This window comes from Cryptomeria japonica, chromosome 2 (assembly GCF_030272615.1).
Source record: "Cryptomeria japonica chromosome 2, Sugi_1.0, whole genome shotgun sequence".
NCBI classification, from domain to species: domain Eukaryota; kingdom Viridiplantae; phylum Streptophyta; class Pinopsida; order Cupressales; family Cupressaceae; genus Cryptomeria; species Cryptomeria japonica.
In genome coordinates this window covers 105338736-105366512 of record NC_081406.1, presented here as the reverse complement: position 1 = coordinate 105366512, position 27777 = coordinate 105338736, and positions in this window count along the sequence as shown.

Sequence of the window (27777 nt, the reverse complement as noted above, 5' to 3'; positions counted from 1 at the left end):
CAAATATATGCATGGAATTATCTATTTTTATCCTATATGCATGGATGTAATTTATTATTATTTTCCAATGCAACTTGAACTTCTAATTTGAATGCATCTCAATTAAACTATAATTGGAATCTATCTCAAGGTTAACTAAATCTGATTTCTCAATTATTCTCAATTAATCCTAAATTGAGGTTTTTTTTCTCTTGTGATTCTCTATAAATTCAGTCTTCAGCTCTCATTCCAATTCACCCAAGAGATTTTTGAGAACACGCTTAGAGATTATTATCATGCTAACTTTTCTTTGGAGTCATTGAAGATTATTATGCTTTTTAGATTGTTTGCATCCCTTTTCCATTCATTATTGCTTGCATCCATTATTGCTTGAATTGATTATTTGCTGGAATTATTCATCCATCTTGTATCCATATAGCTTAATATCATATAGATTAAATCCTTTGTCTTGGTGTAGCTAGTCACTAGTATTACTTATAAAATGTGAGAGCAATCTTATACTCACCTCTTTTAGAAGGCGTTTGGTCGCTTTGTAATGGTTTATTACTTATTGATTATTGATTATTAACCATGCATATAATGACTTAATTGAAGTGTTGTGCTTACAGCTACAGGTTCACTTTTTCACACACACAATACCACATGTTCTCCTATAAATCAACCCTCTGAGAGAAGGTTATAAGTAGATTGTACTTGGGGTGTCTTTGAATATAACACAGAAACATCATTTGTAAATACCGCTTCTTCTCCTTCCATTCATAAGAAAAGAGCGTGATTTAGGGTTGTTTTTGCTTCTTGCTCTAGAGAAACTCTGCATTTGAGCTATAAGAAAAATGTCTTCCATTTTTGGGGAATCGTAAATTCCACTATCAGGACTCATTCCTTTGCTTCATTTTTCTACCACTGTCTATTGCAATTTTCCATGTAGACAATTTTGTGGCATATGAGCTTCATTGCAGGGAAAACACCAAGAATTCGTATCATCTACCAAATTATTTTTTACTCACCACTAATTCCCTATTCTTATTAGGTGGCATAACTTACAAAGGAGTTGGAACATGTACAATTTGATTATTAGGTTGTGTTTGAGCTGCCTTCGTGCCTCCCTAAAACTTGTTTTGTTGGTATGGGGCTCTTTCTCCTTGATAATTCTGAAAAGGGGCCTACCAGGTGTTGCTTGTGTCTTTTTAAGGTTGATTATTTCATTTGAAAAGGTCTTTAGTAAATTTTTTATCTCACTTACTTCATCAAATAAAGAAGTGGAAGTAGGGGTGCTAGCTTGCTGGGTATTTAGATTGATATACATGGATTGCAATGCAAACATGCCTGGGAGAGCTCATTTAGGCACTTGGATTGATTTTCTTGACAATTCAAGAAAGACAGGCATGGGTGGTCTAGAAGGAAGCTTTCCTACATCAACAAGGTTATTTTTTGCCTAAACTCCAAGTTTTTAGGTATCGGGAAGGGTATGTCCACCTAGGGATTGAATCATAACAGACATATCTAAATTGAACACTTTAAGATAGAAAACAAAATCCATGTCTACAAGGGGATGGGTTTTCGAGGGTATCTTTTTCGAAGTCTTTTGAAATCTGGTATTAAAATCTGTCACAATCTCTTGGGGATCCCGTTTGATAGTTATCAATTGTTGTTGTCTCCTTTTTCTATAAAGCGTACAAAAAACTGGTCTCCCAACTTATCCTAATCAACTATTGAGTTTGGTTGAAGATACCTATACCAATATCGAGCCTTTCCTTTGAAAGAGGTTACAAGCAACCTCAATGCCACATTTTTTTGCATGACATTGTGTATAGTACATACATCAGCTACATCTTGCAAATGCTCCACATGGGTTTTAGAATCCTCCTCGGTAAAATTTGATAAATATTTTAATGCGGAGGTTGGAATGACATCCCACTAATTAGGAGGAGCATGTGGAATAAGGGGACTCCCACTATTCCATGCAACAAAATTTTGAGAAGGGAAAATGACCATTTGTACAGGGATTTGAGCTTGAGTTTGAGTTTGAACTTGAGCGCCCCTTCCTAAACTTCTAGCTTGGACTATTACTAAGGGTGGAATTAATAGGATCACATTTAGAGCAGTTTGAGATCTAGTAATAGGTCAATGGTTCATACACCCACCTTAGCTAAGATAATCCTTGTCCCACTAGGCATGCCAAAAAAGAACTTTTTATCTCTCAAATTGGTTTTGGAGATATAGCCTTATGGGAAACTCAGTGTTTGGGAACCTATACATTTTCACTGAGTAACCTCCAGGATTTTAGAAGCCGACTTTTCATTCATTAAGAGGGAAAAGGGAAAGAAGAAACATAAAATAAATCTAATCTAAGGTGATACACCTAAACATATATTTATGTTGAACAAATTGCATAGAGAACTTCAAATACATGTAATTCTAAGGCTCATTGAACAATCTACATGCCTTGAGAATATCTGAAGATATGTTCAAAAATCTCTAGAATGTAGAGAAAAGTATACATAAAATGTCTACCAGAATGAAAGAGTAAACAACATGATTCAATTAACAGAGTTTAAGGCATTCATTCTAGAGTCAAGACTAAAAAAATGCACAAAAAACTATTAATGAATACTGAGTAAAATAGTTCAAGAGGCCTAAGGCACAATTTAATTATTTAAACTTAGAAAACAATAACAATTTTGAGGCTGAATTTTTGTCTAGAAATCTTCTCTGAATATTTTTTAACACAAAATTTTTGAACCCTTGATCATACAAATGTTCTTCCTTAAATAAAGGAATGTCTAACTGCCCACTACTAGAAAAGAAAGAAGGCATCATGACAAACACTAGCTAGCATCATGTCATCAATCTAAATAGGCATTAAAAACTATGAAAGTGATGACTTTTTTCAGCTTTCAACATAGATAAGCTTTCTTGGTTGATAATCAGATTGAAAGGCATCATGATCATTCCTTTGAAACAAACTCCAAATCATATCTAGAACAATGCCTCAAAATTGGTTCGCAACTAGCCATCATGCAATTTGCCTCATGAGTAGTGTCTTGCAAATCTCTTGGTTGGATTCATGGAGTTTTTGGTTGTTGCCTTGGGATGACACATGGTGGCAGGACAAGGAGTCTCGCCTTTCGGCAAAACTACAACTAAAAAAGTCCCGCAAGGTTGTCACGTGCCCGAAAAATTATACATTGTCAAAAAGAGAGAATTGTTCTATGAAAAAGTAAGAGACAATACCACGTGACGCTCGGGTGGAGATTTGCGACCAAAAGAAAAAATGAAGCATCAAAAGGGTGTGTTGTGCAAACACATGGCAGGCGTGTGTGAACTTCATTCCAATATGCCCCCGCCAAAATAAAACCATACTTCAACCAAAAAAGAAAAGTAAAACCCAGTGGATGCGATGTGAATTAAAATTCACAATTCTCATCTTCAAACATCCTCAATGTCTCAAATCTATGCTTTAGATTTTATAATTTAACTAGCTTGGTCTTCTCATCTCCTTCATAAATGTTGTTTAATTTTTTTCCAAATTTTCTTTGCACTTGTGAGTCCATTGATGTTAAAAAAATCTAATTTATTCAAACTACTGACAAGTATACTTCTTACCTTACCATTATTTTTATGATTCTTGATCTTATTTAGTATAGTAGGACCACTATTTGGAGCAATATAACTAGTCTTGATAATGTCCCATATTCCATATAGTAGAGAATTCAAGTGAAATTCCATTTACAACTTCCAAGAAGAGTAATTTGTGCCATCAAACTTTTGTTCCTTCAAATAGACATCCTACACCATCCCAAACCTCCCTCAAGTGGTTAATCTTATCTTAGAGGAACCTTGCTCTAATACTAATTGTTGAACACATGACAAGAATGAGAGGGAGGGTGAATCAACTTAGTCCTTAAAACAACTTATAATCCTTTAAAATTGAAATCATAATTAAATTCTCTATAATTATGAAAAATGAAAGCACAAAGCACAACTCACACAAGAACACCATATTTATGTAAAAACACAAGGAGGGAAAAACCACAATAAGATTCAATCTCATAATATGAATAACCAATTACAATGTTTTAGACTATGTCCAAGGAGCTCACTGCACCTGATTGGATTTGAAAAACTAAAGAAAACAACCTTAGGGAAAGATACAAGGGACTTGCAATATAGAGATGTACAATCTTAGGGCAAGATACAAAAAACTGCACAAGCTACCAGAGCACTCACTATCTTCCAATAGGTAAAGAGAAATAATGAATTGTATTGAAAATGATCTCTGGATCATGAAACTATCATTGATCTATTTTGTCAAGTGAACAATATCATGGAAAACAACTTTGACCTTATTTACTATCTCAACATACTATTACATGAAGATATAATCATTGAGACTCATCAGAAACTGAAATTTGCACTTCAGCTACTTGCACATCATTCACATCCAGTTCACAACAATAAACATACCAATTCACACATTGACACTTCCAATTATACATGATTATACATTAAAACCTTCAACTAGGTTGGCCATAAATAGAATATACATGAATTACATAAAGTCATCCACCCAAACTAAACACACTCAATGTAGTCCACTCTAGGAGATAAAAGGGGCCCAAGTACATCACAACACATCTTCCTAAGCCACCTCTAATGAACTAAATGCAATAAAAAATCCTCCAAAGTTGACATCAAACATAATGTGTAGAAAAAAGTGAAACACGATAGTCAATCCACTGAAAAACATCACCCAATGCAAAATACTCAATGCAAATCTACAAACACCATGATGAGACCCATATCAACATTCTAACTCAACCTCCAAAGCATATTTGGACCAAATGAGCATGATCCAAATTGAATAAACCAATTGAGTCAGCTAGAGACCAATACAATTGACAACATCAAACACTAGAACAATGTAATCTCACTTCCCGATCAAACCAATACTAGAAATATAAACTAAAACACTACATGATCTGTATGAACATGTCCACCAAGCCACAACACTTGAATCAATATAGTGGAGCAATTCAAAGTATTCTATGCATAAGTCCTAATAGAAAACCTTATCAATGACAATAAACCACCACTACCAACTACATCATCTGAGCAATTGAGGAGCTAAAAAAATGATAGGGCAACATCCACAAAATGTAAACATTGTATCTAGAACCACATGCCAACATCATCAAGAGCTTCAAAGGAATGTAGATAATTATTTTATAAAGACATTAAATACTCTTTCCTACAAATTGTAACTTATAATACTATAGCCTTATGAAAACAGGCCATCCTTAATATCACCACCAGAGAACATAACAACATCTTAGAAACACTCATTTTTGGACCATCTACAACATTTGATCAATTGAACAACTACAACTCCTTCTTCATTAACATATACAATGACATCAATGTTAACACCAGTGACAACAATATATAGGTTGGTAACAATAACAACAAGTTTGGCATCAATTACAATACAACACAACATAGGTTTTCAACGCCTATCACATGTCTATCATATTGGAATGATTGATTATTGAACCAAAATATTGCCTCTAATGTTTTTGGGGAACACCAATATAGTTTCTAATGCATTTTAAAGCTTTATAAATATTTGAATACTCTTTGATGTGTTTTAGGGGCCCTTTACATGATGACACATGACAAAAGGAAGTTAAACAACTTATGGTTGTTCAACTCCAATAGCTCAACTTCTTTTTGTGAATAATATATAAACCAAATTAATACAATTTAGGGTGATATGATTCATTGAATAGGAGTTGAAAGATAAGTTGGTGGTTATCTGGAGTTGATTAATAATTTTTAAAAATGAATATTGTAATTGATTAGACTATGTTTTTTATTTAATACATTAATACTCTTGAATATTTATTTTTGTTGATCAATAATTACATAATATTGTTGCATGAATTGTTTGTGTGATGTGCATTTATTTTGGCTATTAATTCTAATGGTCTAATAATACTCTTGAGATTACATCTACATTAAGTGCTATCAAAGAAAAAAGTGTTATTTTGGATTATGAGTGTGTCGGAAATAGGTATAATTTTAAAAATTATTTTTAGTGAGGAAGAGTCTGTAGGCTTGGGATTTTAAAGAATCCAAAGAGTACATGGCATATCACAAATGATGTGGAAGATGAGCATTGTGGTATGGAGATATGGTGATTTTAAAGATTTTGAGGGGCATAAAAACTAATTGTATGATATGAGACAATATTGAAGTTGTTGATTAAATCACATAGATCCCAACAATCACCAACAAGAAAACAATTGCCATAAATGAAGACCAAGAAAGATAGATTTTCTCAACATTGTGATAATTATATTGATGCATAAAATTGAACAAAGGACTAAAATGAAACATTAATCCTTAGAAAAAAAAAGATAAAGCCTAATTATAACCCCTATATTACAATTTAATTTGAGCATATAACAATTATCTTCATCCCATGTAATGAGACAACATATGCTATATTTAGCTCAATCTAATAAAATAGAAAGCACTCTTAAATTTAGCTTAATTTAATAAAGTAAAGGGGTCCTAATTATTAAATAATGATTAATTTATTATTAGATGATTAACGTGTTACTCTAACAATCCCTCTCTCTCAAGATTAATCGAGGAAGAAGTTAAAAACCTAATGATGAATGAAAATATGAATGCATGAATAGATGAAACCTAAATACAAGGCCTAATTGGGTAACCATGTAAGAACCAACACAATATATCATAATTAGAGAAAGGGAAACAATTCATGAGAAAAAAACTTCTCTCTAAAAGAGAAAAAATAAATTAAATTTGTGCATCTAACAAAGAATGTAGACTCAATAAGTTCCACCACACACTGCTTCAAACACATAAGTACAATCAAAACCACCCAAATAAGAGAGGAAATATCAGACTATTAAACACCCTAGAAGGAATAATCTTTAATGTTAATAGTGAATTCTCAAATATGAGCATTGATGAGGATCTAAGATCAAAAAACAATGTTCCTCTCCTTAGGAAGAAAAAAATTCAATGGCCAAGGTAGTAGAATATCCATGAAAAAGAGATATGAGGAAATCTTAAACACACCCCAAGACTAAGAGGGGGGTTGAATAAGTCTTGAAAAACTCAAATTTTATACCAAAAGTTAATTTCAACTTATCCTTAATCTTATTGGTAGTAATGAAAGATAAAACAATTAACATCATGCACAAGAGTATTAGATTTATATGAAAAATCTAATAAGGGAGAAACCAGGGTGAGAGTTAACACACAATATATGAACAAGATTACATTTTTTTTTTGTAGGCACACTTCCAAAGAATCTCGCTACTCTTAGAAGGACTTGCAAGCTGAGGTGCGCTACCCCGAGGAAAGATACTAGGGACTTATAGGATGAGAATCTCACTACCTCAAGATAAGATATAAAGAACTTGTGAAAGAGATCTACTATCATCAAGAAAGGTATATAAATATCTGAATTAAAGTGAATAAGCTTTCAACATACTTTCTAAGATAGCAATCTCCAAGCATGAAGCTACCCTTGAATCTTTGTCTCAAGTGGCCAACTTCAAAACATTCACCACATACATTCATTGCCTCAAATTTTCACCGCACACTCTACAATTGATATGATCATGTAACCACTCTGATCTAGACATTCATGCCACACACTCACACTAATTTGATCTTCTATATATATCATCCCCTTAATTAGAAATCATAAATTAGGTTGGTCAAAATAGGGGACAAGGATAAGTCTTATCAAGTTGGGCACCAAAAATAATTGCAATGAAAGTGGTCCAATCCAAGAGGTAGAGAGGACCTTAAACATTATTTTATATCTTTTTAAGTGGTCCCAAACATCACACATTCTATCACACATCCTATAAAGTTGGAAACAAAGTAACGTGTAGATAAACCATGTGTAGTATCATAAAATTGTGACCCTAGAAATTTTTGACTACATTAGAGTCCTCATGCATGCGAATTTGAATCCTCTAGCCTGATCAGAGACCAAACATTGCTCAGCTTGTGAAAACAACTTCTTCCTTGGCCTCTGCATCACCCGACCGCATTCTGCCCTAGAGAAAGGGGTAGGATAGGGGCATGGAACCACTATCCCCCCTTGGACAAGGGCGTGGCACCCTTGTCCTGCCAGGACAAGGGCATGGCACCCCTATCCCCACCCTATTTTGGGGTAGGACCCTTCCTAGAGCATGCAATGTGGGTTGTGCCTTGAGCGGGAAACTCCCTTGATGTCGGTCCATGATGAAATTTACATCCACCAAACATATATTTAAGGGGAATTCATCCTCTCATTTGTAGGAGTTAAAACAAGTTGGATGAGTGGGAAATCCATAAGTGATCAAGCATTCAAGATCATTCAAGCATTCTCAAGTCTCCATTCAAGGCTGGGTGTTACATTCAAGTCAAGGATTCAACCATTGAAGAGGAGATTGATTCCAACATTTAATTCCACACAAGCATTTCTATCAACATTGCTACTACAACCTCCCTTGAGGTGATTTACAATTCAGTCTTTCATTTACATCTACTTGCAAGTACTTTCTTTTATTACTTGGTTAATTCCAAAACTGGGGTTTGACCTAAAGGCAAACCCCCAGTCCCAACCCACTTTTGTCTCTTTTCTGTGTGTAGGTTGCATGTGTGCAGCTGTACTTTCAGATTCAAGCTTCATTTGCAGAGGCGGAAAAACACATTTCATTTCGCAGATTTTTTGGAGGACCGTGTACATTCCTACCATGGTCCGGGCAACCTTTCATCAAATTTGTAGGGCAAATTTGTTTTAGCATTTTACTTCTAGATCTAGGTGCACAATTTCATCCCATATTCCGATCTCAAGTTATAATCAATTCTTTGTCACTTTTGTACTACACAATTCAATCAATTTCTGTCCAAATTGAACAAGGAAGAGGGGATCAACATGGCATTCCCAGTCCATTCAGAATTCAATCTACCATCTTTGTGTGGAGAGATTTAATCTATTGAATTATCTTCTCCCCCTTTCTAATGTAATGGTAAAAAGTACTTGAATGGTAATCAATAGCGAAACTCTCTTCTCTCTTTGAGGGAAAGGGTAGTTCTCCTTCTTGATTTATCATTCACCATCTTACCACCATTACATTTTGGTGAACTTGACATCTCGCATGCTTTCCTTTGAACAAAATTGCATATTTTTCATTTACAAGTTTCAACTTTCTGCAAACTTAGTGGTTAAATCTTTAAAAACCCTAGTTTTTAAAAGTAAAATTGAACTTGTGATTTGTAAAAATTGCTTGTGGTTATCTTAGATCTAAAAATTGTTTTGATTGTCAAATTCAATTTCCTCATTGTCTTGTTCAATTTGCAATTAAAATTTACAAAATTAAGAGGTTACTTGTTAAAACCCTAATTTTCAAAAATCATCTTGTACTTGTGCAAAAAAATGGATTTCCATTTAATTTTCAGATTTCTGATTGTTCTCAGATTTGTCTTCAATCCTACAATTCAAATTTTCAATTTCCCCCCTTTTTCTCCAAATCCAAATTTCAAAATTAAGTGGTTAGGTCATCAAACCCTAATTTTTATAATTAATTAGATTTTGTGTGAATTTCAAATCAATTTCATTTACATTCAGATTTTTTAAATTTTTCCAAGGTGTCGCTATCCATTAGGTTTGACCCTTTTCAAAATTGCAATTCAATTCCTCTTTTTCTTCAAAACCCTTTAATAGGGTCCTATTTTCACATTTGCGCCTTCATTTCACCCATCTATAGATCATAAAATTCGCCAATTTTGGGGGGTTAGCTTTAAAATCATCATAATATCCATCCCTGAAAATTTTGAGAAAAAATGGTTAAACCATGTGCGTTCCTGCCATGGTCTTCGGGTTTCTTCCCAAAATTTTGGGAGACTATTATGACTATATTTAATAGCCTAAATCCGGAAGATTGGTTGATTTTATCGATTTTTGAATCCTCTAGAATTGGAAATACCTTCAAAATTCAACATTTCCACTTTCAAGAAATTTTTTAAAATCAAGAGGTTAATAATTGTTTGCCCTGATTTTAAAAATTCTAATTTTAAAATTTAGTGGTATTCCCTTGGCCCTAATTCTAAAATTTCCAGTTTCCTTTCATTTTTGGAAATTGTGTCATTCCCTTCCTCCAACAAAGTTCAAATTGTGTAATCACTATTTCCTTACATTTGGCATTACTCAATTTTGTAAACTTTGTTCCACAATTCAAAATTCCAATTTTCCCTCTAGTGCATGAGTTTTACAACTATTAGTCCTACCTATCCTATCCCCATTAGACTAAGCATTAGAATTAAGGCTTCCCAAGGTTTAATTACAGAGGAGATGGAGCCTAATTTGGGTGACTTCTTTGATCAGGATCATGCTAATTCTTCCCATCCTAATCATGTGCCTATTCACCCCATTGATGGATCCCATGATGAAGAAGAAGCTTTAACTAGGGCTTCTTTAAATCAACTTTCTACATTGGACAATCAATTTGACAACTTTCAACAATGGATGTCCCAAGAATACCCTAATAGTGAAGTTCTTCCATTAATTGAAGGTCTTAAGCACATTCTTCAAAGTTATAAGAATGTAATTGATATATTGCATGACATTGCACATATTGTTGATTCTAATGTCATGCCTATCAATAGTTGTGTTGAAACCCTAGGTTATTCACAACCTCCAATGCAAGTCAATTCCTCTATTCCTTTAACTAATCCTATGACTAGTATTCCTACTTTCACATCTAACATCATTGCTACTTCAACTCAAAATGTCATTCCTACAACCACAGGTCATGGGGGCGATCCCTCTTCTTCATTTAATCTTCCATCTTTACCTATGTCTTCCATGAGTGTTCCTATTATTCCTCAATCAATCAGTGTGACACAAGGGGGCAATTCCTTCAACAACTTTATTCCTCCTTTAAGTGTCACTTTTCCTACCCAATCATCACCAATGCCTACTTATCGTAATGTCCCACCACCTTATTCTCAGTCCATGCCTTCTTTCAATAACATCACACCACCTTCTCAATCACCTATGTCTAAGATAAATTTTTCTACCAAAATGACATTTAACAATCTTTCTCAAACCGTGTCTTCCTTACAACAACAAATTGCTTCCATGAGTCAATCCAAGTTCACTGTGCCCACCTTTGATGTTTCAATCTCACTTTCTCTTGATATTGTTAAATATGTGCCACCTAAATATGTTGAGATCCCACAATTGGAACTCTATAATGGAAAAGGTGATCCTCTTATGCATGTTGAAACAATTGAAAACTTGTGTACTGATTTTGCTTATGATCAATGATTTCTTGCAAAATTGTTTACAAGAACACTAAGAGATAAGGCCTTACAATGGTATTTCTCTCTGCCTTCTTATTCTATCACTTTCTTTCAACAACTAGCAAATGATTTCATCCAACAATTTCAAAACAACATTGGTCCTAAAATCACTTTGACTGATTTAATACATTGTAAACAAGGTGTTAAAGAAAAAGTGATTGATTTCATTGGTAGATATAAGCACTTGTGTGCTCAAATTTCTTTTCATGTGCCTGATAATGATATTCAAAGAATTTGCATTTCTAATTTTCAAAAAGATATCAGGGAAAATCTTCTTTTGTTTGAGTTTACTTACTTTCTGCAGTTGTGTGAAACACTCCACAATTATTAACTAGTTGTGAGTCAAATGGAGAAATCCATTCCTATGGCTCTGAGTGATAAGGGGGAGAGTGTTCAACAACCATTTGTGAAGTTCAAACCAACAAAGAGTTTCATCAAGTTCAATGATCCAATCAACAACAACCATGTAAATGCTACAACAGGTGTGCCTTCTATTTCTAAATTTTTCCAAAGAGAAAGACAGTTTACCCCTTTGAATGAATCTTTACATAGTATTTTGTCTCAGTTGTTGCACATAAATGTTATCAAAATTCCTCATATAAAACAAATTGATCCTTCCAAACTTGCATCCCCTTATTTTGATAACAATTCCATTTGTCAATTTCATCGTTAGCCTGGTCATGATACTGAGAAATGTTTTGCATTGAAGAATAAGATTCAAGACTTGATTGATAATATTACTATATATGTGGCATGTGTGAATGATAAAGGGAATAAATTGATAGCTCCTCCTAATCAAAATATTAAGATTTTCATTGATCCCTTGCCATCTCATACCTCTAACGTTATTGAGATTATGCCTAATTCTCTTACTTCTAAAGAATTCACCTCTATGGCTCCAAACTTGGTTAATATGGTAGAAACATAAGATACGCCTAAAGGTCCTTGTATTACATTTGACCCTAGCGAGACCATTAGAGTACTCGATGGCCCTTTATACATAGTTGCAAAGGTTAAGAATATCCCTTGTCGTGATGCCCTAATTGATCCCTCTTGCATGCTTAATGTCATAACTACAAAGTATCCTTTTACTTTACGATTGTATAAACCATTATATGATACTTCTAATGTGGTTGTGAAGTTATTTAATTGATTCTCTTGTCCTACCATTGGCTCTATCACCCTTCATGTTGAAGTTCATGCTAAATCCATGGATGTTGACTTTGTTATCATACCTTCTTTTGAGCAATTTCGTGTGAAGTTGGGCTATCCTTGGCTATCTTCCATGAAGGCTATTGCTTCTCCAATCCACAAGTGTCTTAAATTTCCACACAATGGAGAAATCATAACCATGAATAATAGCTTATTTCGTCCATTTGAAAGAAGCCCTAGTGTTCTTATTGATCTCTTTTGGCCTAAACAATTTCAATCTCTTCCATCAAGGATTGATGCTCTTTTCCAATCTTATAAAAAATTGAAGAATGATATGATCTTATCCTTAAGTCAACCTAGATCTCCAACACTTGAAATTCCTATTATTCTTCAAGATGAGCTTCTTCCCCTCTCAGATAGAACTAATCTCCCTCGTAAGGAAGATTGTCCACCTACCCCTATGGATGTGACTTTACCTTCTCTTAAGGAGAAAAACAATATTTCTCCTAAGGTTAGACCTATACCTCCTCCTCATGATGGACTTGGTCTCCTTCCTACACCTAATAGTCCTCCTTCATATGGCACAGTTCCACCTCCTTCCACTTATCAAGCGAAGAGGCCTACTAATCCTATTGTTCAACCAAAAAGAACTCAACCTAAACCTTATACTATCAAGGAGAGAAACTTTCCTACTTTTTCAAGTGTTCCTCCCCCTTCTTAGCCTTCCACTAAGACTCAATGAAATCATTGTGCGAGAGAACTCTGACGAAGATGTCATGCTCAACCTTGTGAAACTATCCCATGAAATACTCAATCTCCTCAGACTCTAACAATAGACATGATTCCCTTTTCTCCTAAGAAAGATGTTCAACCAACATCTCTAGATAATAAGTTGCATAAAACATGTGATGGTTTTACTCCTATTTGTGTTCTGTCTCCTCTTTCTTTAAACTTTCATGAAGAAATGGGTGAAAATGTCATTCATAATGGCAATACAACTCCTAATGCTTCTAATAGTGAGTATGAGAATGTTGACGTGGACAAACATTTATTGGATGAGTTTTCACAAACCCTAATCCTAGCTCCTTGAATCAAACAAAGTGATTTACAACATGAGCATAGTCCTTGTTTGGATCTTGTGATAACTCCATCTGTTGTGCTTGATGTCGCTCCTCTGGCATGTTTCTCGCCTTCCCAAAATAGTGATTAGCAAGATCGGGAGGCAGGTGTCGTGCTAGATTAGCAATATTAGCACTGTAGATCTTTCTCTCTCTCCTTTCTTTCTCTTTTGTGACCATTCTTCTATGTGTATCCTTGTTCTTCTATTGTTCCCTTAATGTCTACTTGGGGACAACGCAAAGCATTGAGATCTTTTCTTGGTCTCTTTCATGTGGACTCAAAAGACATCCTCTCTTCCCTTTCTTCTAAGGTAGAATCCTTCTTTGGGGAATGAAGATTATTATATGCATATACATACATGATATACATGAGTTATCATACAACATACTAACCCCGAGGAAAGTGACACTACCTCGTGTTTTGTGTTCATTATCCTTCAATGTATTCCTCGATTGGGGGCTAAATCCTTGCGATAATGTGCTCCCTCCTTCTCTCTCTCTTGGGTGCATCCTACCTTAAATCAATCACTCCCAATAAGGCATGTGTGATCACTTTAACATGGGGGCATACACTTCACTCATACTTTCCTTCTTGTGATACTTAGAATTACTTAGTGAACTTTGTTTAGCTTTGTAATATTTTGTATTCTTACTTTCACGACTCATACTGAAGGGAAATTTGCTACTTCCAGTCATGGTTCTCCCCTTCTCGATCTTCCCTTTTAATTTGTCAATCGTAAGATCCTAAGTCCACTGGGGGCTTGGCGCATCTTGCCTCCTTGACATGGTAAGTCTTTCAATCTTGTTTCCTTGTACTTTACCAATAGTATTGGTGTACGCTTATACTCCCGATAAAGTGGGGGCTAAATGTAGTGTCATAAAATTGCGACCCTATAAATTTTTGACTATATTAGTGTCCCCATGCATGCGAATTTTAATACTCTAGCTTGATCGGAGATCGGATATTGCCCAGCTTGCAAAACTAGCTTCTCCTTGGCCTCTGCATCACCTCGACCATATTCTGCCCTAGAGAAAGGGGTAGGATAGGGGTGTGGTGCCACTATCCCCCCTTGGATAGGGGCATGGTGCCCTTTTCCTCCCAGGACAAGGGCGTGGCACCCTTGTCCCTGCCCTATTCTGGGGTAGGACCCTACTTAGAGAATGCATTGTGGCTTGTGCCTCGGGCGGGAAACTCCCCCGATGTCGGCCCATGATGAAATTCAAATCCACCAAACATGTATTTAAGGGGCATTCATCCTCTCATTTGCAGGAGTTAAAATAAGTTAGATGAGTGGGAAATTTACAAGCGATCAAACATTCTTTTGTAGCATTGAGCATTCTCAAGTCTCCATTCAAGGCTAAGTGTTGCATTCAAGTCAAGGATTCAACCATTGAAGAGGAGATTGATTCCAACATTCAATTCCACATAATAATTTCTATCAAGATTTCTACTACAACCTCCCTTGAGTTAATTTACAATTCAGTCTTTCATCTACATCTACTTGCAAGTACTTTCTTTTAGTACTTGGTTAATTCCAAAATTATGGTTTGACCTAAAGGCAAACCCCCAATCCCAACCCATTTTCCTCTCTTTTATGTTTCTAGGTTGCAGGTGTGTAGCTATACTTTTGGATTCAAGCTTCATTTGCAATGGTGGATAAACCCTTTTTGTTTCACGGATTTTTGGAGGACCGTGTACATTCCCGCCACAGTCTAGGTAACTTTTCCTCAAATTCGCAGGGAGACTTCATCTTGACATTTTACTACCAGATCTAGGTGCACAACTTCATCCCATATTCTGATCTCAATTTATAATCAATTATTTGTCACTTTTGTACTATATAATTCAATCAATTCCTTTCCAAATCGAACAAGGAAGATGGGATCAGCTTGGCATTCCCAATTCTTTCAGAATTCAATCTACCATCTTTGTGTGGAGAGATTGAATCTAGTGAATTATCTTCTCCCCCTTCCTAATGTAATGGTGAAAAGTGCTTGAATGGTAATCGATAGCGAAACTCTCATCTCTCTTTGAGGGAAAGGGTAGTTCTCCTTCTTGATTTATCATTCACCATTTTCCCACCATTACACCATGTAGCACACAACCAATCAGTCCAGAAACATATCTTCCAAATGAATTAACTCAATGCAGATCCACACAATACATCATAACATAGTCTCTAAAGTTGGCAAAAATCCTAAAATACATAGTTATATCAGGAGAGTAACCTCTGTAGACCAACAATAGAAATTACCTTAAAACACTAGTGCTACACAAAATGTGGCACCAAACAAATCATCTAACATCATGTGAAGCATGGAAGTACGTTCCTCGAACACCCAAAAATATTCTCAACACGTCTTTCTCATTATCACATCAAAACATGTAGGTGAAACACAAATAGATACAAAACTATTCATCATGGAAGACTAAAAGACATAGTACATCATTATCTATTCTTGCAAAACAATTCAATAGTTGAAACTTGAACTGATACACAACACCACCATTAAAGCATGTCCTCCAAGTGAGAACAACAAAAAAACCAATGTGGAGAAATGTGGAGCATTTTTTAGACCAATCCTAATGAACAACTAGACTACCAACAAACTGGAATTACCAACCACATTAGCTGCAATACTAGGGACCTAGAAAGATAGGAGTGCAACATCCACATAGCATACATATTATATTCAAATCTACAAGACCATATCATCAAATACAAAGGAATGCAAAGCGTTCTTCCAAACTATCTTCAATGTAAATTCCTGCAATTAGTTACAATATCAATCTCCCAAAGACCAAAATATCATAGAAAAATTACAAATCATCACTATGTATCATACATAAGATCATTAGAGTTATATCCACTTTATTGTCATTCTTATAATCATGACCTTAATACTTCACAAACATATCTAAATTTGATATTATCATCACATTTTTAATATTCCTCATCTTAATGCATCTAATCCTTATCTTAATATAATATGATCATCATTATACCATCTTTGCCAACAAGCACATTATTAACATCAACGCATCATACTAAGTGTAGACATTAGACACCAAGAAGGTGGACAACCACAACAGTGAGCATCTCCAACCATCATCCATCTGACAAAAATCTCCCCATACTATGGCAATCATCATATTGGACATATCATCAACAACACCACACAGGCTGCAAGTTGACATCAATGACAACAACTACCAAGAAGAAAGGCCTCATGATGTGCTCCATAGAAAACTAGTCAACTGCCCATATGTTTGAATCAAAATATTATAAATCAAATGAAATAAATCCAAATGAATATGAGGATACCTATTGTAAATATCCAAAGGGAATGATGAAAATATGATAGGTAGACTACACCTTTGAGAAAATAGGAACTAAATATTCTCAAACATGTTCTCAATGATCTAGAAATGTGTAACTCAACAAATTACCCTAAATTGTCTTGAAAGAAGTAATCCCCCATAATTAGAAATTGGAAGACAACAAACATGATTGTTGAAATGACCTAACCACTAAAGATGTAAGATGAGGACGAGGTGGAATATGAGCATAAGTATCATGAACCATGGTAGATGATAGAAGCACACATAGGTTCTAGTGACCACTATTCTCATATATCTAATCCAATCAAGATGCATGAGATTGTAGGCTAGATATTAAATTTGAAATCTCATCTAGAGATTAATGATAGAAGGAAAAGGAAACTTCGATGCCAATACCCTTCTACTGATCATATCCCTTTACAATAAGTAGATTAAGAAGTTTTAATGTTTGATTCTATATTAGGGAATCATACCTAGCATACATGACCTTGTTCCACTATGGTTCATTTAGTTCCTCTTGAACTCTATCAAGCTTGATGCTATCAATAAGTAAAGTCATTAGTACAATATTTACATCATTTCTACCATGTCTTATGAATCCAACCTTGGAAGAAATATATAGAAGGGGGGTTGATTTTTCATAAAATTAATCCTCTAATATATCCATGAAAAGTTTTTTATGAGTCATCTTCATGATGGTATGAAAATGGCATTCTATAATTTCATTTTGTTGGGGTATATAGGTTGTATTCAAATTCTGTTTTATGCCAAATATACAAGAATGTGAAGAACTCGTTTAACATGTATTTTCTCCTTGATCTGAGAAGGGGAGAAGAAGAGATCTTCCTATTTGTTATACAACATATTGGTTGGAGGCTTAAAAGTGCACAATGGCTTCAATCTTCTTCTTAAGAGAGAACATCCATTTCTTGTAAGAGAAGTTATTCATAGACCAATAATTGGAAGCACATGTGTCGTTGAAAGAAAGTAGGAAGTGATGTGTGTGGATTGATATATACATTCATCATTTCATGCACCATCTAGGACTTGAGCTTAGGAGCTTCCATATTTTGTTGGAGTGCTCTACCATTAAGCTACTAGACCCTATAGGACCAGCCCATCCTGGGTCTAATTTTTTCTTATTACCAACAACCCTCTTTAAGAAACATTAGGTGCTCAGGATTCCTATCTTAGCCTATATCTAATACCATAATGAGAAGGAAAAATACTCAATATTTTACATTTGATGAAACACATAAGGATTTATACAAGGAATATATCATTGGTGTAACTATATAACTTGCAAAAACCACATAACCATAATTGTTGCCTAAACTAAGTGGTGGTTATTTATTAAAAAGTGTATAGCCAATTCATCCAAATGCACTATATGGAGAATATATTCAAGGAAGATTAACACTCCTTAATAAGAGTTAAATTTCTTACACTACAACTATATTATTATTTTTAAGTTATCAAACTAAAATGGAGGTAATAATTCATCCACCTACTTATTATGCTTTCATTGCCACATATTTATAGTAGGGAAAATCATATCTTCCCCTTATATATTATATTTGAGAATTACTACATCTTTACTCTAGGAAACATCATACCTTCCTCCTTACAATATATTGCACATTCATATGCCTCATCTCATGATATTTTCTATGTATATTACTTAATCAAGATCTTAGAGCCATAACTTTACATTGGGGGCATCATGCATTCCTCAATATTATGATTTCCTACCAAGATCGATGTTATCACTAGGGATATAATTCTTTACCTTCACCATTATGCGCTCACATTCTTAGATGCCGCATTGGTAACATATGCCTATCCTAGCATCTCATGTACCTCTACATAAGTGATTTTGATAATTAAATATTACATCACTATTTTGATACACCTATATTAAAGAAAGCATTAATTCCTTTTTCTTATCTCCTCCCTACTTATGATTACCATACTCTATCAATACATATGAACATTACAATTACAATTTCTTATACATGATACCTTTCATATAATTATTACTTTACATAACTTTATCCTTTAATTTATCTTACATTTTACTTGTCCTCTAATTGATCATATCTTATGCATACAACTAAAAGAGAATGCAAATATAACCATTAACATTCCTATTATTAAGTTATTTTAGTGTAAGCTTTTAAAAATAACAAATCATCATGGTTAGATAAAGCATAATCTCATAGCATTGTAGATTCTAATGTGCCACACGGTAGTGAGCACAATATTGAAAAATGAAAGCGAGGCTACGTTGACAGTAATACGAACAATATCATCGAGATTTCCATGCAACAAAAGTTTGTTTTTATTTCGTATCTTAAGTATTTGTCATGCAGCTATTCCGGGAATCTTCATTATCCTCAATAACAAAATCCTATCTCTACGTGTCATGATAGAGCTGTTACTTGTTTCCAGGAATCTTCCGTTCTTTGAAAGTATTGTTGGTCGCTATAAATAGACAGAGATGATCGAGAACTTGTCAGAGAAAATAAAACTGGTGGTTCCAATTTATCAAAGATGGCGGTTATCTCTGATATCACTGGATTTTCCATTTCTGTGAAGAGGTTATTAAGAAATGAAGATACAAAAGGCTTGATAAGATTAACGGATAAAGAAGGTAGTTAAGGTAATAGATTTTGGTGTGATGGGGTGGATGGATTGGATCAACATCATATATTGAAATATAAACACAATATTATAACACAAAAATAAATAAATAAATTTAATCAATTTTCTCATGTGTTACAATAGGAATCTATAGGAATCTTTTAAGCAGGATTCTAGTGACTCGTCCTCTGGTAAGCTTAAGAACATGTTACAAGAAGTTGATTCTCATTTTGTGTCGTTGGAGGATGCATCAGATATAAAAGTTTTGAACAAATTTAATGAAATGAGATTGCAAAACTTTCTGAAAGCTGATAGGATAGTTTTGCAATCTGCGGTAAAAAGTATTGAGAATCTTTAGCTGAAGGTGGTAAGATCTTTAAGTCATGTCTCATTTTGCCTAAATTTACAGTAGACATTGACAAGAAGATTAAGGAATACCTAAATTTACAGTAGACATTGACAAGAAGATTAAGGAATATGAAGGGAAGTTGGCCGACATTTCACAATCTTTTTCCCCTTTCAGTTTTTGCCAACAGTCTTGAAGCTCAAATTATGAATCTAATAGACAAAATCAAGAGCTTGAGTGCAAAGAAGGAGCAAATGATAAGCAAAGTGGGTGAATTGAGAAGTCTAATCACTCGCCGGTTAGACACTTTGCTTGGTAGTCAGCAGGATGCAGTGAGTGCTTTGGGTAAGGTTGTCCCCTTAGACCTTAAGGGTGTAGAAATACATGCATCCATGTTTAGCACCTTGATAAATATTTTGGATTGCTTTTTGATAGGATGGAATGAATATCTGAAATCCCTAAAGACAACCTATGATGTTAGTTTTAAATTCATGTAAATCACTATATATATTCTTTTGTACATATGTTTTGGTGGATTCTTACCTTTGCCATTGATGCCAAAGTGGGAGAAAGTGTAGTGAAAAATGGTGCATACTCTTTTGGGGAGCTAATTGTACAGGTTTTGCAGTTTTTCAAGTTTGGTAGTTTTCAGTTGTTCATTTTTCACAATGTTGCCATCAATGCCAAAAGGGTAGATTGCTGGCAAGAGACATTGTTCCGATGATGTTAGATGCATGCAGATTACTTAGGGGTTGTCATTGATGGCAACTCAATCTAGTAATCCTATCTGGTACCTATAGATTTGATCTACCAGAAGTCATTTGACTTTAGGCATAAGTCTGGTTAAGTGTGAACACAGTGTATAGATTCAGTGGTCACAAATCATTTTCGATGATGCAGTTTTGGTTGTGGTGATTGGGATAGTCGATCGCTTGTTTAATGCAGACCACCTCATAATTCTAGCCTCTAGTGTCAATTCTATTGCATGATTTTTGGTCCGGTATCTGGTGATTCTAGAAGAACAAAGCTATTGTGTGGACAAGTTGGGTAACGTGTGTTGCAAAATTGCAAGGATGATTTTGGTGATTGGTGTTGAGTTCAAGGAGTCTGTGTCGATGTGTGTGAAGCCTTTGATCATATGTTATAGGTCTGGTATATGGATTGTGATGGATTGAACCATCATGAGACTGCACGTTTCATATTTTGCAGTTTTGTGAGGTCGACTTGTTGAAGATCTATCTGGGTAGTGTGGATATATAAGATCAAATTGGATGATCACTTTGAGTGATGATAGATGTGAGAAATTGTTTTGGGAGCGCTTGAGCGTAGTTTCATGTGCGCATGTTGAGTTTTGGTGATCTAGTATTTGGCAGCAGAGTAGAACAAAATAGAGCAATTTTTTAGATCAGTAACAACAGATCATTTTAAGCTTAACTGGAACTGATTCCTGACATTTGTAGATGTTCCATTCTAGTTCAGATATTGTATTTGTGTTTTTATCTAATTTGCAGGACAGTGAGTCCTTCAAGGCTATAACCCTATTTTGTAATTGAGCAGTGAGCTCTAGGCAGTGTGTCTAAGTGAAAGTGCATTCTCCTTTTTGTAATACTGTTCTACTACTGTCCATACTATTATAATATTGTGGGTTCAAATCCCACCATGGTTTTTCCCTTTCTGGGTTTCCACATAAAACTCTTGGTGTTATGGTTGCATGGATAATTATTTTATGTTTCTGCATCTTTCTTTCTATCTTTTGCATATGGTGGTTTAAAAATCAGTTTAATAAACTAGTAAATTGTAGAACACCGATTCACCCCCCCTCTTAGTGTTCATTGATTCCAACAATTGGTATCATATCTTTGTGCCTCGGAAGAAGCCTAATAGCTTGAGGAAGATCCAAAAGATTGAATCAATGGACTCCAGTTTGCAGAGATAGCTTAGTGTGGCACTTGAAGATCTTTATTCAACAAGAAAATAAGTAAGTTCCCTAAAAAGAAACCTGAATGCAGCTGAAGACTTCATTGAGACATTGAAAGATCAAGTGATCACTTCAAGAGAGAAGAGAAAGGGATTGATGGATAAGCTGAAGGAGAAAGAAGAACAAATCATGGACAAGATAGATGAATGTGAGAAGCTTCCTAGGGAGAATGTGGTTTTGAAAAATGACATGCAATCTATTGTAATGAAGCTGACAAAGGACATTAATGACTAGAAAAAGAATGCAGAAACCATAACTCGGTCAAAGAAGGATAGATCTGATGAATGTTATAGATTGACATATGAGAATGACGAGTTGAAGCTTGAATTGGTGCAAACAAAGGATGATGGACAAGAACTTGAAAGAGATATCATAATTTTGAGAGATAAGCTGACTACTACTAATCAGTACAAAGAAAAATTCAAAGCTAGTTCAGCCCGATTGGAGGAGATGTTGGAAAGTCAGAAACATTGGAAAGATATGTGAGGACTTGGATTTGAGATAGGAGAATCCTTTAGCTCTGGTCAAAGCAATCATCAATGAAAGAACAAGAGATCTTTGGTAAGGCAACCCAATACTTATAAGTTGAGTGGTAAATATTTTTTTTGCAATAAAGTTGGTCATATGGAAAGTCAATGCAGAAATAAGGTAGTGAATAATGCTACTATCTTTACCGATCAATGTTTCCAATGCAACAATTTTGGTCATAAGTTAAATGTGTGCAGAGCAGTGATAAACAATTTTTAGAATAAAAGATGTTATTCTTGTGGAATGTTTGGAAATATTTCTAATCAATGTAGGATGAGAGAAAATCAAAGGAACTTTAGGTCTATGCGAAGAAATGTTGTTTGTTATGCATGCAACAAATTCAGTCACATTGAAAAATTCTATAGAAGTAAAAACATGCGTAACAATGGTTTGGTAAACAAGAACAAATAAGATGAAAAGGGTAAAGCTAAGGTGGATGAGATCAAACATAATCATAAGAAGATGTGGTGAAGAAAGAAGACCCTAATGCAGTTAATGGCTCCACAATTGATTCTGGTGTTGGGAACTCATCTGGTAACTAGGGCTTTTTGGCCTTAGGGAGAGTTTTTAATGCAAAATTTTCAAACCCCCCTCTCTAAAATTTGTAACCAGTTTTCGAAGGTTGCAGAAGATGTAGATTAGATGTCCAAATGTTATCTGAAAGAATTCATGGTGATTTGAGATTGATTTGAGATTCTGGTGAGCGAATTGATGCAGAACAAGGTATCCAGAAGCTTTTAGGGTTATGCATTTATTGCAACTGAAAGTTAAGTTTTCTTAAGATAAAAAGACATTTGTGTATTCATTTCTCACAATGTGAATGAAGAGAGAGTGCAGAGCAGCGAAGCGAAATAGATTTAGAAGCAAAATTTAACCTTGTAGTGATCCGCCAAAGATTCTTGGCATCTGGTTGAGATTGGAAAGGTATTTACTTGCATTCAAAGCTATCTGTTTATACCCTAATTTTTATAATGGCATCATCTTCTGGTATTTCGAGCCCTCTAGTTGTTGAAATCACTAAAAGGGAAAGGCACATGTTTAAGAAACATACGTTTAAGTCAGTTGAAGATGATTTGAATGGTGTGTTTTCCTCTATACCATATGGAGTGTTGCACAATGAAGACATTAGGGTATGCATACATTGGAATATCAAAGAATTGGGTAATTCAAACATGTTATCTTTGTATGCTAAGCACATGGTAGATAATTTTGGGAATTCGAAATCAGATTTTGAAAATTTTGGAGGAAAAGGTTTTCATTCAGTTCGTACACTTACCAATATTTGATAAACCCAAATGTATGAGGTATGTTCTAAGACAAATCCATGACGAATTTCTATGGCTAGAAAAACACTAAAAAATTACAAAGCAAGATATTCAACAAGTAACATGTTTGCATGCTACTGATGAAGTCCCTGCACTCTAGAATGTGAACACCAATGTAATGGAGGTAAATGGTTCAAAAACATAATAGCAGATTAATGAAAATAAATGATATAGTGGAATTTGATGTAATATTTGCTTTGATGGTTACTGGTTACAAGGTTTATCAATCAAGAAGACAAAATTCAGTATCTGGTACTGCAATTTATGTAGCTTATTAGATGCTTAAAGAAAACAAGAAGTATGATCTGTGCACAGTGCTTCTAAATGAATTGATAAGAAACATAAAGAAGATCAAACAAGACAAGAAACATGTATTTAAATATGGTTCTTTGATCATTTATTTGGCACTGTATTTCTTAAATGAGATCCCCAGAATTGGAAAGGTTCAATGGGCATATGACAAACCAGTGGCAACTAAAATCAAAGAAGGTTTGTAGGGTGTGGGTGATGCAGTTGCTCGAAAATCTACCTTATGGGGTTAGTTTAAGACTTTTTAGGAGCTGATGCAGGGCAGAGAAAGGATTCCAAAGGCCATAGTTGAAAATTATGAAAACAAAATATACTTCATGGTAGATAAAGACCAATTCCACATGGAAGCAGTTGACCCTAGGACTATTTGGATCCTGCCAATGGGCTATGAGGTGGATGAAATCACTCTTGATACATACGCACAAAACCTCCTCAGTAAGCTAGTGGATGAGAAGGAGAAAAGATGTGGTACTTTTAAAGAAAAGAACTTGAGTCTGCACAAGCAATATACTGAGTCTGGAAGGAAAAGAAAGCTCAGAAAGGAGGTTGAACAACTTGCAAAGTAGATGGGCATAACTAGAGAAGTTGTGTAGAGTGACAAAGAATAGAACATATTGAAGGAGTAAGACATGGTGAAGCAAAAGGCTAAGTCTGTTCCCCCTCCTCTGAAGCAGGCCAAGGTTAAGTAGAGTAAGTTTGCACCCATCTCTAGTATGTAGAAGATAGTCCCTCCACCTAAGCCATAATCATCCTCTACCAGTGGAGTTGAAAAGAAGAAGAAGGAGAAGTTAGTGAGAAAGTATGTTGCTATAGAGGAAGAAACAAAATCTGGTGAAGAGATAAGAGAAGTGAAGAAGACAACCACTTATTCCTGAGTGGTGAGGAAGCCCCCATTCATTGAAGCTTCACCTCCAAAGAAATTAGAAACACAAGGCAAGCTAACCGAAAGAATGAGAGCAGGTAAGAAGCAAAAATAGGAACTAGATGAAGCTTTGAAATCTGGTAAGCCTGATGAAACCTGCACTATTGTGCCTCCTTTCACACTAAGTAAGTTGATTGATTAGATAGTCAAGGAAGGAAATTTGAAGAATGTTTCAGTATATTACGAGAATTGTAATGAGAATGAGCAGAGATCAATTGAAGAAGCTATAATAGAATATTTGAATACAAATAGTAAAGTTTTGTTAGATCTATCATCTATAATTCCAAAGGAATTATATGATATTTGGGATGCCCAGAGACATGTATGGAGTCTTGAATATGAGAGATTGAAAGAATACACATTAGTTAATATGTGTTCCATTATTTCAAAAGATGAGATTCAAAGAAATTTGAAACTTGTACAGGAAAAGTTTAGGAGTAAACACAAGGTGAATAAGATAATGTTTGGTAAATATGTTGAAATTGCTAAGGAAACTAAGAGTATTTTGAAGAAGTTTTTGAAGGAGAATTAGTATTAGATCAATTTGAAGAAGGATGATTCCCTACCAGAAGTGAAATCATAGAAGGACACATTTGTTTCTAATATTCAGATATAGTAAGAAATTTTTGGTGATCAAAGGAGTCAGTCATCTGAGAAAATTGATCCAGTTGAGCATGAAGTTGCAGATGATTCCACTGATAATCAGGCAGTTGGGGATGCCAGTGAAGAAGTGAAAGATCCTCTGGCTATGGAATCTCACTCAAAGGAAGCAACCGAGGAGATTGCAGATGAGAAGGGAGTAGATGAGAAAACTAAAGAAGAAGAAGTTGATGTAGAAAAGGGGGATTCAGGTGCTAGTGTGGGTGTAGTGAAAGAAAAAGGAGAAGAGAAGATTAAAGAGGCACCAGTGACCATGGTAAGAGCCACTGTACCTAATAAAGGGAAACATATTGCTACTGATGAAGATGACTTTTCCCATGGATTGATTGATTTGAGTACTCTTTTACCCATTCAAGCACTGAAGTTGGACACCCTTGCCCAAATTAAAGCAAGTGAGGACTTACTAAAGTCTCAATTAGAAGACAAGGAGGTTATATCTTTTGCCACTAGTGTTTTAGAGAAAATTTTGCCTTCTTTTAAGCAGGATTCTGGTGACTTGTCCTCTGGTAAGCTTAAGAACATGTTGCAAGAAGTTGATTCTCATTTTGTGTCATTGGAGAAAGCAACAGATATAAAAGTTTTGAACAAATTTAATAAAATGAGATTGTAAACCTTTTTGAAAGTGATTGAAGATGATAGGAATATTTTACAATCTGCGGTAAAAAGTTTTGAGAATTATTTAGATGAAGGTGGTTATATCTTTAAGTCATGTCTCATTTTGCCTAAATTTAGAGGTGGACATTGACAAGAAGATTATGGAATATGAAGAGTAGTTGGTCGGTATTTCACAATCTTTTGCCCTTCTTTCAGCTTTTGCCTGTAGTCTTGAAGCTCAAATTATGAATCTAACAGACAAAAGCAAGAGCTTGAGTGAAGAGAAGGAGCGAATAATAAGAAGAGTGGGTGAATTGAGGAGTCTGATCACTCCCCAGTTAGACACGTTGCTTGGTGGTTAGCAGGATGCAGTGAGTGCTTTGGGTAAGGTTGTCCCCTCAGACCTTAAGGGAATAGAAATATATGATGCATACATGTTTAGCACCTTGGTAAAATTTTAGGATTGATTTCTAAGAGGATGGAATGAATATTTGAAATCCCTGAAGATAACATATGCTGATATTTTTTAAATTCATGTAAATCACTATATATATTCTTTTGTATATATGTTTTGGCAGATTCCTACCTTTTACATTGATGCCAAAGGGGGAGAGAGTCCGGTGAAAAATGGTGCACACTCTTAGGGGGAGATAATTGTACAGGCTTTGCAGTTTTGGGAGTTTGGCAGTTTTGGGTTAAGTTTATTTTTCACAGTGTTGCCATCAATGCCAAAGGGGGAGATTGTTGGCAAGAGAAACTATACCAGTGATGTTAGATGCATGGATATTACTTAGGGGTTTTCATTGATGAAAATTCAGTCTAGTAATCCTATTCAGTACCTATAGATTTGATCTATTGGAAATCATATTGACTTTACGCATAGGTCCGGCAGAGTGTGAACACAATGTACAAATTCAATGAGCATGACTCATTTTTGATGATGCAGTTTTGGTTGTGGTGATTGGGATAGTTTACTGGTTCTTTAAGGCAAATTACCTTGTAATTCTAGCCTCCGGTGTAAATTCTAGTGCATGATTCTTGGTCCGGTATCCGGTGATTCTGGAAGAATAGAGCTATTGTGTAGACAAGTTGGGTAATGTGTGTTGTGAAATTGTAGGAATGAATTCTATGATTGGTGTTGAGTTTGTGCTAATGTGTGTGACGCCTGTGATCATATTTTTTAGGTCCATAATATGGATTTGTGATGAATTGAGCCATCATGAGACTTCATGTTTCAAATTTTGTAGTTTTGTGAAGCCAACTTGTTGAAGATCCTTTTCGGTGGTGTGGATATATAAGATCAAATTGGATGATCATTTTGAGTGATGATAGATTTGAGAACTTATTTTGGGAGTGATTGAGCACAGTTTCATGTCCGCATCTTGAGTTTTGGTGATCCAGTATTTGGCAATAGAGAAGAATAGAGTAATTTTCCAGATCAATGATAGCAGATCATTTT